The 12137-nt window shown below is 41.2% G+C and overlaps 1 protein-coding gene across 4 annotated transcripts in view; it reads right to left on the bottom strand.

The window, feature by feature from the left end:
- ttll10 (tubulin tyrosine ligase-like family, member 10) overlaps positions 1-12137 on the bottom strand; it is a 328948-nt gene that overhangs the window by 172183 nt on the left and 144628 nt on the right. The window contains exon 1 of one of the 4 annotated variants that reach the window (XM_051931447.1): positions 1470-2284. The exons of the other annotated variants lie outside the window; for them this stretch is intronic. The gene's annotated coding sequence lies outside the window, so the exon portion shown is untranslated. Of the gene's footprint in view, positions 1-1469; positions 2285-12137 lie in introns of those variants that run through there. 4 annotated transcript variants of the gene reach the window in all.

The raw sequence follows: 12137 nt of genomic DNA on the forward strand, positions 1-12137 counted from the left end.
CGAGTCCATTGTCATTTAAGCCCGCTTGTTTAATGCAGGATAATGTAAATCAGACAGTACACTCATTAAGAAGGTCACCTTAGTGCTTTCAGTCAAACCGCCATTGATGTCGGCTGTTTAGTGCAATTAAACAAAGCACAGGATGCTTAGTCATAATGACAAAATGGCTGTCTTATTTAATATCCGACTACATTTCTATCATTCTTAAGCTCCAGCCGTACAAAGCGTAAACGGAACATGGCGAGTGTTTTCACAGAATAAAACCCAAGAAGGTTTTTGCAGTTATGAATTTTTGCAGATCTTGATATGCTCTTAATGCCTTTAGACTCATTTTGATTAATCACGAACATCATAAAGAGAAAAAGGGCAACCTTACAAAGCAATACCGGAAAAGGCTAACTTTCACTTCTTTTATGAGAAGGAATGATTCATCAAATTTAGCATTTTTCTTGATGTTCTTGCTAATATAATACTAAACTAATTAATTAAGTGAATTCAAACAATTAGTATAAAAACTAAAGAAAAACATTCCTTAACAGCTCTTTGTCTTTCTAAATAAAATGCGTCAAGAAATTCATTTTCACAAAATCTGAGTATTTCTAACTATTTTGTAATATTTCATTTATAAATTTATAAATCGTGCAACAAAAACTCGACAAACAAGCTAACAAAAAAACGCGGGCTGGACGAGGACCGTGCTGCCATCGCTGCCTTGCAGGAATTGACCATTTTGCTTGTCGAGCCTCAGAAGGTCCTAACCCTAAATGGGGTGATACTCTCACCCTGTCTGCTTTGCGGACCCCTCTGATGCTGTTTGTTTTCGCCTGCCCATTAAACAGGAAGGAAAATGAATTTTTTAAAAAGATGAGTAGCACAAAAACAGAACAAGGGCATAGAGAGAGACAGAAACAGAGACACTCCCAAGCAGTTTTTCCTACAATGTAAAGTATATTTGGGTCTGCGTGTGTTACTTTTTTTTCGCAATACCCTTATTATTCCTTCTGCCGAGAATCCCAGAAATGGCAGACAACTGTCTTAAACATCAAAGCAAACAAGTAAGGGCAAGCCCACGTTTGCAAAATAGACTACGACTCTTGAGAGAGCCAGATTAGTGCTTAGGCCCTACGAAGCAAACACCAGACATTTCTTTAACAACTTAAACAGGGCCTGGGAAAGCAAGGCAGGACAAAGAAAACAGTAGCCAACAGAATTGCCTCCTAAGCGGAAAACTGGACATGTCATTTTAATAGATTCGTTTTATTCTCATTTTAACTCAAAAAAATATAGCCATTCCTTAATCACTAAACACAGTGTAAAGCAAGTTAGCAAAAGGTTCAGAAGTTATTCTTGAGCCACTGTTCTGCACCACACATCAGATCCTATTTTTTTCTATTTTATTAAAGTTAAAAAGCACATCTTTCACTAGATCCCAATATAAAAAATATTAACTACAAGCAGTTTTACATTACCCATTTCCTTAATGCTCTTTGAGGAGTTGTACAATAAGAGCTAATCCTCCCATTTTGCCCCTTTTGACAAGACTGGTTTATTGCTTCTACCTGCCCTAACTGGTTTAGCCTGTCAAAGAATGAATGTTTGAGAACTCCGTCCGCCCCTTCTCAAACAGGCAGGAATCTGATACCCAAGACGTATTCTTTTGTATAGCTTGCCTATTTCTCAAAAATCATTCCAAGTTACAAAAGCTGCTTCCTTTTGTAAAAACAAAAAAAAAAGCATTAACTGTACCTTATAGCAATAAGCAGCGAAACAACAAGAGAAATAAACATTAAAATAACTCTGTTTGCCCTGAAGCAAGTTACCCTTCCATTCCACCCACCATAAAAAGCCGTCAGACTTGAGTAAAAAGGCAGGATTGTCTGGATGTGGAGAAGGACCCTTATCTTCAGATCTCTCCGCTGTTAAAGACCAACTTCTCACAAGTAGTTACACTTAGAAATGAACGAACAAAGTAATATTCTTAAAATAAAAAGGTACTAAGAGAAAATAAATAAATAATGATAATTTAAATAAGGAAGCAGTGTCTTCTCTGGCACGGATTCTTCAGAGTGGTGCGCCTCCGGTACCTGTTTAAGGCTTAAATGTGAAGAGGCAGAATTTGTAAAGGGCTTGGCTTACATGTATCCCAACACCCCTCCCAACGCAGGTGCATTATTTACAACGCACCAATCGCTTTCGTTTTGGGCAACCAACAGGTGTGTCCCCAACGTGGGGATAGGACAAAAGAGAAGCTCGATGAAATGATGTCAGCTAGCCTTCCGTGAGAATAATCCCCCATCCCAGACATACTTGGTGTACTGCTGGCGCTACAGGTTAGGCGCATAAAAAAAAAAAAAAAAAGTGAATTTTCCAGTTCAACTCCTCTACAACAAAGGCAAGGTTAATTATGACACCTGTACATTCTCCAGTTCCTCAATACTTCTACATTCAAAGATTTTTCGCAGTAAAAAAAAAAATCGAGTAAAACAAAAAAAAAAAAAAACGAATTTGCTGTCCTTTCATAGTATAGTGATTCTGTCACCCCCCTGTCCCCAACGCAAAGATCTTGGTCACCCATTGCACTTAGGGGGGCTCTTGTTAATTTCAAACTAGGCCCAATGAGGCTTTTCTCATCTCGCCTGAAGAAGGGTCCTGAGTTGCCTTTCGAAAGCATCCATATTGTAATCTTTCTACTTAGCCAATAAAAGGTGTCATTTTGCTTGACGTCTCACTCCATCCGTCATGGCTAACATGCTACAACACCCTAGTACTTCACAAAAACATGGAGGCATGACTAAGCGAACATTTGAGAACACCACCGAGAGCAGCTCACAGAGAGCAACAAGGAAATGGTAGGATCTTGGCAGATATTGAAAGGGCGCTGCTTTATTTGTATTCAGTTAGTGTTAACGCAATTTTAACAGTTAACATTTATTAATGCTTTGGACTTAGAATTCACGGACAGATTATCAGACAACTGAAAGTAACTGGAAAACAATAGCAACATTAACGGTTAGGATATTTGGAAAAGATTATCTTTTTGTGAGTTTTCCGCATTTAATGTTACTTTTTTTTTTTTAATTGAGCAAAAATCAGTTTTTGATTAGGCGAGGCACAGGAACGGAGAATGTATATGACGATCGGACATATGAGACATGAGCCGTACCTTTCCTTTTACATAAATTCAAATTAACAGTTCAGGCCGCACGCCACTTTCAGATCCCACAGATCTCTTTTCACAGCATCTACTGACAGCGGAATCGTGGAAAGGATTAAATCACACAGTGGGCTAGGAAAGCAGGGTACTTACACTTTTCTTTTTTTTTATCTAGGAATTAAATTCTACCCCATACATTTTTGTATTTTCAAACACACTTCTCTAGGGTTGCAGCGGAGGAAATGCTTGGCCCCGAATCATTGAGCAAAACATGAGAGGCAGGATGGGGTGCCATACCATCCTCATTCATGTCAGTTGCCAATTCACCTAAGACACACATCTTTGGGGTGTGTGGGGGAAACCATTTTCTGATCGGGATCGCAGAAGGCCGGAGACTATCCCAGCCGCAGAGCATACGAGGAAGGGACCACCTCTAGCACAGGGCTCTTGCTGTGATTTTTTTATTTTTTGGGTGCCTCACTGTATACGACTAAAACATGGGGTTGGGGCTCTAACTGTTTGTAAAAATACCAAAATCCATTAAGAGACAATACATCGAGGCGGGAGCACCTAAAAGTGAGTGACCATCAAGCCAGAGGGCTTAATGCAGGATGGGAGTAAACAAAAGGGTGTGCCCCTCGCACCAACACCTTTTTACCTGCTTTACAGTCCAAGGATTAATCATTTGGGCCACACATTAAAGGAAAAAAATCCATTGTTACACCCCCTCAAAGAGGGCTTTGCCTTAACATCCATCCAGCTAAGTATAACAAATATCGCTGCTTTGTTCTGTATGTGTAGTGAGGATCGCGGCTTTTGTTCTCGAGCCTTTACTTGACATCATGTTCACTTCAAATACGTTTCGTGACCTTGCCAGTAAATATTATGAAATCATTTTGCAAGTCATTAAAGAAACACCTCATTTTATCATATCTGATTGATGCCTTTATGCAAGGTAACGTATGACATTAAATACAATTAATTAAACAATTATTTTATTGAAAGATTTTCTCGGAATAGTGAGTCAGAGGTGCAATTTAAAGGACAGTGCCTCACAATGCCTCCATGGCTTAGTGAAGAGGTCACACTTGGAATACTGAGGGGTTTCCATTATTTTTTCATTTTTGTTTTTACAGGATCTGCTGCCTACACCGTCCACACGGCCACTAAATCACAAGAAACGTTTACCCGTAGGGAAATTGTACCACACCGCACACCAGCATCAAAGAAAGGCTTTATGTCCCCAGAGTGCACACCAGCAGGCTTAGGCTTGTAGAACATGAAGCACTGGGTCGGCTGACAAAAGGAGGAACATGGAAATACATCAGCATCGGTAGAGATTTGCACAGGGGCGCTGTTAAGCCGCTTCTGGTAATACTGAGGCAACAAAAAAGAAGCTATAAAAAAAAATCAACTTGAAAAGCCAGAAGACACACTGTATCCGTCAAGTCGCTTTGTGAACACACTTGGCCCATTATAGGGTGCTGAGGTGGTCTTTATGCAGCTATTTCTTGAACCTGTTTAATTCAGTTGAGGATCTTGTGAGACTGATAAAGGCATTCCCATTCATCCAGCTTTCCAATATAAATTCCAATGAATTATTGCATCCAGACTCTAACCCGACAGAATTAGAAGTTTAGACAAGCGTCCAGTGCTAAATTAGTGCCCCCAATTAACACACGTGACAGACGGGGGGACAAAATCCTAAAGAGCAAACCCCACACAAACAGTAAACAGGCCAGGATTTCAATCTGGGATACTGGGGAGGCGCTGTAATTACTATGCCATCATTCTATCTCACCACCTCACTACCTACCGCTAATGTGTGGTGGCATACTGGCCCAAAAATGGTTGCCGTCGCATCATCCAGGTGGATGCTACACATTAGTGGTGGTTAAACTGGCTCCCCACTCACTGAAGCACTTTGAGTAGTAAGAAAAGTGCTAGATAAATAAATAAAGGTCAAGAAAAACATTTAAAGAAGATGTTCCAGTAGCTTGTATTGGTTTACTTCCATAAAGTGTGTTCTTTAGGCCAGTGGTTTGCCAAATTCAAAGCAGGTACATTCAGTTTGCTCTCTTTTGTCTCTCTTCACTGAGTACATGCTCCAAGTGCTTAGACTTAGTTACTACTAGCCGTGCCCTATGGCTTCACCCGCGTATTAGTGAAACAGGACAGTGAGGAGGACCCTGCCCGGCTCTCCACTCCTGACTTCACGCTTTTCTCTCCCCTCAGCCCGTGGCATCTATCTCAGATTAGCGCAAATATATCGCTCCTGCAAGTAAACTATGATACTTAGCGCAATGAGAGAAGTCGCAAAATCAACCGGAATGTTCAAGCAAATTCTAGAAAAAAAACCCGATCTAAATCCATTATGTAGTTCTCTCGTTCACTAGCTAAAGGATGTAAGATATGCCCCGAGGGTAGTGAGTGAGTGGGCCTTCCCCTCGGCATGCTGCGTCTGTCTCGTATTCATGCAAATAAGTTGGTACCGCAAACGAACTATAATACAGACTTAATTCCTGTACGTAAAATCCTGCCTAAAAAGGGTTGATTCGAGCTCTAGACCTGTTACTGTTTTTATCAAGATAACAAAGTATATAGTATTGGGAAGAATAATGGACTACAGAGACAATACATTGGTGACACTCTTAGAATCAGGCAAAATGATTTCAGCAAATAAAAACTGCATCTTTAATAAACATGTTTCTTGTCAGCCTTTATTTCATACGGCATCCATCATGGCGTACTGTACACACCTACTAACATTACAGTACTCTTTCAAATATACAAACTAATCAGTACAATAAACACAGCAAAGGCAAACACTGACACACACCAGGAAGAACTTACATTAAGGGACCTAAATTATCAAAAGTGACGTAATCTCTGCTATCGAGTTGAAATGATATAAGCGTTATGGGCTCAAGATAAACACGGTGCATATTTTGAAAACAGTAAGTGGATGAATCTAGTGAAAACCTGAGCTGGGCTGTTACCGTGTATTCTACCGCTGCCCACTGTCCCTGATGATGTGTTTATAGCTCTTCTAATGCTCAACAGATCTTTGGTGGTTACTTTGTATTAGCTGTAATGTCAAGGGAAGCATGGTGGAGCAATGATTAGTGCTGCTGCTGCTGCCATCAAGTCCTAGGAGATCCCGGCCTGGACACACTCTGTGTGGTAGCAAGGTACTTTCTCAATATTCATGCCGGAGACACAAGACTTTCCACGTGCCTACCTGGATAGGCCACCTCAAATTGGGACCTGAGTGCTGCAGTGCAGCGGGCAACACCTCAGCGCCACACCAGTCCTGATCCCTGATTGGCCTGACCCCATTGGCAGAATAATAAGAGCTACTCCTGCAGAGAGCAGAAAAGAGTCCTGTCTGTCATCTCAGACAACATGGCTGCAGTGCCAATCCTGTCACCAACCCCCATAATTTCCCTGCAAGTTGGAGGACCGCTTGCAGGGCCGGATGCAATTTAACTTCATACCCAGGAAATCGAGAGGTTTACTTACCTCGGCAGTGACATTCATGTCTCTGGTGACTCTTCCTATGAAGTCAGTTGACGGATTGGGAGAGCATGGGGGGATCCTGATATATCTGCAAAAGGACGAAGGTCCGAGTCTTTAGAGTCCTGGTGCTTCCTGTCTTGCTATATGGTTATGAGACATGGACAGTATCCAGTGACCTGAGACAAAGACTGGACGCCTTCGATACTGTATCTCTTTGGAGAATCCTTGGGTACCGCGGGTTTGACTTTCTGACGAACAAGCGGTTGCTAATGGAGTCCCGAATGAGGCACATTACCAGCATTGTGAGGGAGTGTCACTTACGGCACTACAGCCATGTGGAGTGATTACCTGAGGGTGATCCGACTCGCTGCATCCTCATTGTTGAGGACCTGAGTGGGTGGACCAGACCAAGGGGACGCCAAAGTAACACCTAGCTGTGGCAGATAGATGGTCATTTCCGGAGGGTGGAACTGGGCCGCATGTCTGCCTAGGGGTTGTCAACCGGGATCCCAAGCTGTTTTGTTGTGTGGTGGGGGTGGCAATGTGTTGCACTGGTACATGCTCCCCAACCCGACCTGACATCAACATTCATGTGGGGCTTCTCCATGTCGTCCGGCCTACTTTCCCATCCCAAAGACGTTTGGGCTTACTGGGAAATCTAAATAGACTTGATGTGCATCCATCTCTGCAAGCAGGTCCTTCAAATTACTTGGGGGCACTCCAGCCATTGTAAAAAAAAAAACTCACACTGTTCCTGTGTGGTGCTGAGGTGTCATCCGCCGCACTCGGGTCCCAATCCTGGTGGTTCTTCATGTGGTGGGTGTGGCAACGTGCTGTAATTAGCGCCTTCTCCCAACAGGTGTGTTGGAAAGTGGCCTACAGTGGACGGATGTCCAGTCCAGTGTTGGTTCCTGCTTCGCTTCTGTGGTTGCCTACACTGTTGCCATCTTGCATTGAAGGTTTAGAAAATGGAAGGATAGATTATTGAACTATTAGTTTGCTGTATACTAAAGTACTGTAATTGTGTTTTTTACGTTTTTAAAATAAAAAAAAAATCTTAATAAATGTTGTAAGAAGGTTGAGGTCTATCTAAGCTAACACAAGTGTGATTACGGGCTCAAATAATTATTTGTTCCCGCCAGACTAGGGATTGGCACAGTACTCTAACTCTATCTCCTCTTTTACCCACAGAATAACTGAAGGACCACTCCAACAATCACTGTGGTCTGAATGTGGATCCCAATGCCCCAGTGCAGTGACGGGGACGCGGTGCTGTAAAAATGGTTCCGTCCTTTGGAGGAGATGTAAATCTGAGGTCCTGACTCTCTCTGGTCATAAATGATCCCTGGGCATCCTTTGTAAGCAGCAGGGTTTATCCTTATGTTCAGGCTAAATTGCCCACCACGGCCTAGTCATTCTGGCCCCCTAATCATCCCGTCTCTAAATGGCTATCTCAACACTTCACCACCTAAAAGCTAATGTGTGGTGGCATACTGGCACAAAAATGGCTGCCGTTGCATCATCCTGGTGGATGCTACACAATAGTGGTGGTTGAAGTGGCTCCCCACTCACTGAAGCACTTTGAGTAGTAAGAAAAGCACTAGATAAATATAAAGAATTATTATTAAGGTCAAGAAAAACATTTAAAGAAGATGTTCCAGTAGCTTGTATTGGTTTACATCCATAAAGTGTGTTCTTTAGGCCAGTGGTTTGCCAAATTCAAAGCAGGTACATGCAGTTTGCTCCCTTTTGTCTCCCTTCACTGAGTACATGCTCTGAGTGCTTAGACATATTTACTACTAGTGAAACAGGACAGTGAGGAGGGCCCTGCCCTGCCCGGCTCCCCACTCCTGACATCACGCTTCCCCCTCCCCTCGGCCTGCGGCTTCTGTCTCAGATTAGCGCGAATATATCGCTTCTGCAAGCAAACTATGATATTTAGTGCAATGAGAGATGTTGCAAAATAAACCAGAATGTTTAAGAAAATTCTAGAAAAAAACCCCGATCTAAATCCATTAAGTAGTTCTCTCGTTCGCTAGGTAAGTGGATGTAAGATATGCCCAAGTTGATTTTCCTCATGAAAAGTGGATTTTATATAAAGAGAGATTGTAAAGTGATAACGGTAAAATACAAAATCTTACTTTTACTTACATAAACACACATGTGAAGATTAACAAACAGTAATTCATAATTGATAATGAAGGCCCCATCAGTTGTCTCTTTAGAAAGAGCCACCAAGTTTCAGAATTCTTATGCTGGCAAAATTAGGTGGAATAAGGAAAGCCAGGAATGAAGTGAGCTTTCCTATTTGGACACAATAGTTTTAAATGAGAGCAGTAAAGCAGAGACGCTTTGTGACATTTGACAAAAGGAGAATACATACAATGGTGAACCAAGCGATTTATATCATTTACAGCTTAAATGTGTTTTATCCAATGTGATATTAAGAGGCGTAGAGTGTTTTAGAATAAATAAAAAAAGGGTACAGTCTGCCAATCCAGGACAGAAGAGCAGTCAGCTTCCACAGTCTCTTCTAAAAAAGCAATGTTTTTTCAAATACTGTATATTCACTCATTCCATTTCCCCAACCTGATTATTTAATTACAAGGATGCTGGGGGCTCATAGATTTGTATAATTAAAGTGCAAGGCAGGAGTCAGCCATGAAGGGGCCATTGTAGTGAGTAGCAAAAAGAGTCAGAAAGTAATAATTGATTGGTTATGCAAACATATCTGTGTATGTTACATACATGTATATTAACACATAGATGAAGCCCTTCTATGCACGTAAATAAGGCTATTTTAGCTTTACTTGGAAAATTAGATGTTATATGAGCTGAGAGACAAGACCCCTTCCAAATGTAAGAGAAGAAGAAAAAGAACGAGACTGAGCTGAAGGCAAAGGACCTGGCAGAATGGAGTAAGAGGGGATGTATAGGACAGTTGCATTATTTATTGGTCTAACTATAAGTAATGCATCAGTAAGATAATAAAAAGAAGAGCTAACACACACTGCTGCTCACTCCCTGGCTGTCTATCCATCACAATGGCGAACCTCTGCGTGCTGTCTGTCCGGAATTCATTGAGCTATCCAACCATCAGAAATTTCCTCAAAATCAAGCCATGTGGAGAGCCAAGACCTAACAGCCACAGTCGGCAAAATCCTCTGGTGCCACACACTCTTCTCCTGATGATGTGCCCAGATGGCCCCCATGATCTCCTCCATGACATGCTGACACCAACCGAGTACTTTAATCCAACGTTTTATACAACAGAAGTGTGACAAGAAATGCAACTGAGGCTTCCTTACACCTACGGTAGCGTGTCTTTAGAATGTCTCACTGTTACTGCTCTCTTTTCTTTAGCTGGGTCACAGGCACTTTTTCATTCTGCTGTTCTGTGCTTCTTGCATGTGCGTTCAAGAGGGGTTGTGATTGTTGTTACTGTGGTTGTCTGTTATAAACTTGTTTTCACTATCTATAATAATCTAAAATTCACTTTGGAACAAATCAAGCCTTATCTATCTATCTATCTATTATATAGTGCCTTTCATGTCTGTCTGTATATCTATCTATCTATCATATAATGCCTTTTATTTCTATCTGTCTATTATATAGTGCCTTTCATGTCTGTCTGTATATCTATCTATTATATAGTGCCTTTTATTTCTGTCTATCTGTCTATTATATAGTGCCTTTCATGTCTGTCTGTATATCTATCTATCTATCATATAGTGCCTTTTATTTCTATCCATCTGTCTATTATATAGTGCCTTTCATTTCTTTCTATCTATCTATCTATTAGTTAGTTAGAAATGAAAGGCAATATCTATCTATCTATTATATAGTGCCTTTCATTTCTTTCTATCTATCTGCCTATCTATTATATAGTGCCTTTCATTTCTATTATATAGTACCTTGCATTTCTACCTATCTATTTATCTATGATATAGTGCCTTTCATTTCGATCTATCATATAGTGCCTTTCATTTCTATCTGTCTATCTATTTATCTATTAGACAGTTAGAAATGAAAGGCACTATATATCTATTATATAGTGCCTTTCATTGCTATCTATCATATAGTGCCTTTCATTTCTAACTATCTATTATATAGTGCCTTTCATTTCTATACTGTATATCTATCATATATATCATACTACACACATAGACTTTACAGATTATATTCATGTACATGACATTCAAATTCCATATACGCACACATCCATAGTATTTAGTTCTAAATAAGTGTAGCTAAATGTCACGTCATTTTTTAGCCCACTTAATCCAGACCAGGGTTGTGGAGGGTCTGCTGGAACCTATCCCAGCTAGCATAGGGTGCAAAGCAGGAGTGAATCCCTGGGCAGGACAGGTGAGCACACACACACACACACACACACACACACGCACGCATGCACACACACACACACACAGGCTAATTTAGCATCCCCAATTCACCTGACCTGCATGTCTGTGCGCTGTATTTTAAGCATTTTCATCCCCTTTAAGACCTCAGTGAAACAACTGTTCATTCAACCTTCCACTGTTTTCTTTATTTTTTGGTTTGTTGCCTTACCTTGCCTAATTTAGTTTTTCCTGCTAGGAGACCAATTATAGCTGAGGCAGCAGCCACCACCATGGTGTACTCCGAGATGTCGATATTCTATAACATACTCGACCAAAAATGGTCATCATCATTAGAAGGGACTAAATGAAACTCTGATTTTTTTCAATTTATTATATACCACTATTTATATTATGATGCCTTTAATAGGTGAAGGCAAAAAAATCATCTGGAGGAACAGAATGCATTAAATACATTCAGTCAGTCATTTTCTAACCTGCATTTTCCTAAGCAGGGGGTGCTGGGCACGGGCAGGAACAAACATGGTGCCAGTCCTTTGCAGGGCAAACACATACACAGGCATATTTAGCGTTGCCAATCCACTTGACCTGCATGTCTCTGGACTGTGGGACTAAACCGGAGAACCCGGAGGAAACCCATGAGAACACAGGGAGAACTCCACACATGGAGGACATAAACCCTGGTCTCCTTACTATGAGGCTGCAGCGTTACCACTCCTGCCCCACTAAATGTTAATAATTACATAAAAAGTTAACCTTTTCAGTATGTGGGAGCTAAACCCTAGGTTGGCAGCACATTATGTGCACACTACTCCATTAGTTCACAGGTCAGAATTTGAAGAAGCCTCTTAGTGAGAAGTCACGCAAGATGACCCCTTTTATTGTCTAACTACAATATGAAGATTACAATATGCAAGCTTTTAAGGCAACTCAGGTCCCTTCTTCAAGCTAGATGGAATACACAGGCTGGAGTTCCCTGTGCTTATACAGACACCAGGACAAGTGTGAGGCAACGGCAGGGCTGACCTCTGCACCACCTGGCTCTCATTCATGTATATCATTTGCTAAACAACACCGTTACTTAACCAAAAAGATTGATAATG

The sequence above is a fragment of the Erpetoichthys calabaricus genome, chromosome 8 (genome assembly GCF_900747795.2).
Source record: "Erpetoichthys calabaricus chromosome 8, fErpCal1.3, whole genome shotgun sequence".
In the NCBI taxonomy this organism is placed as follows: domain Eukaryota; kingdom Metazoa; phylum Chordata; class Cladistia; order Polypteriformes; family Polypteridae; genus Erpetoichthys; species Erpetoichthys calabaricus.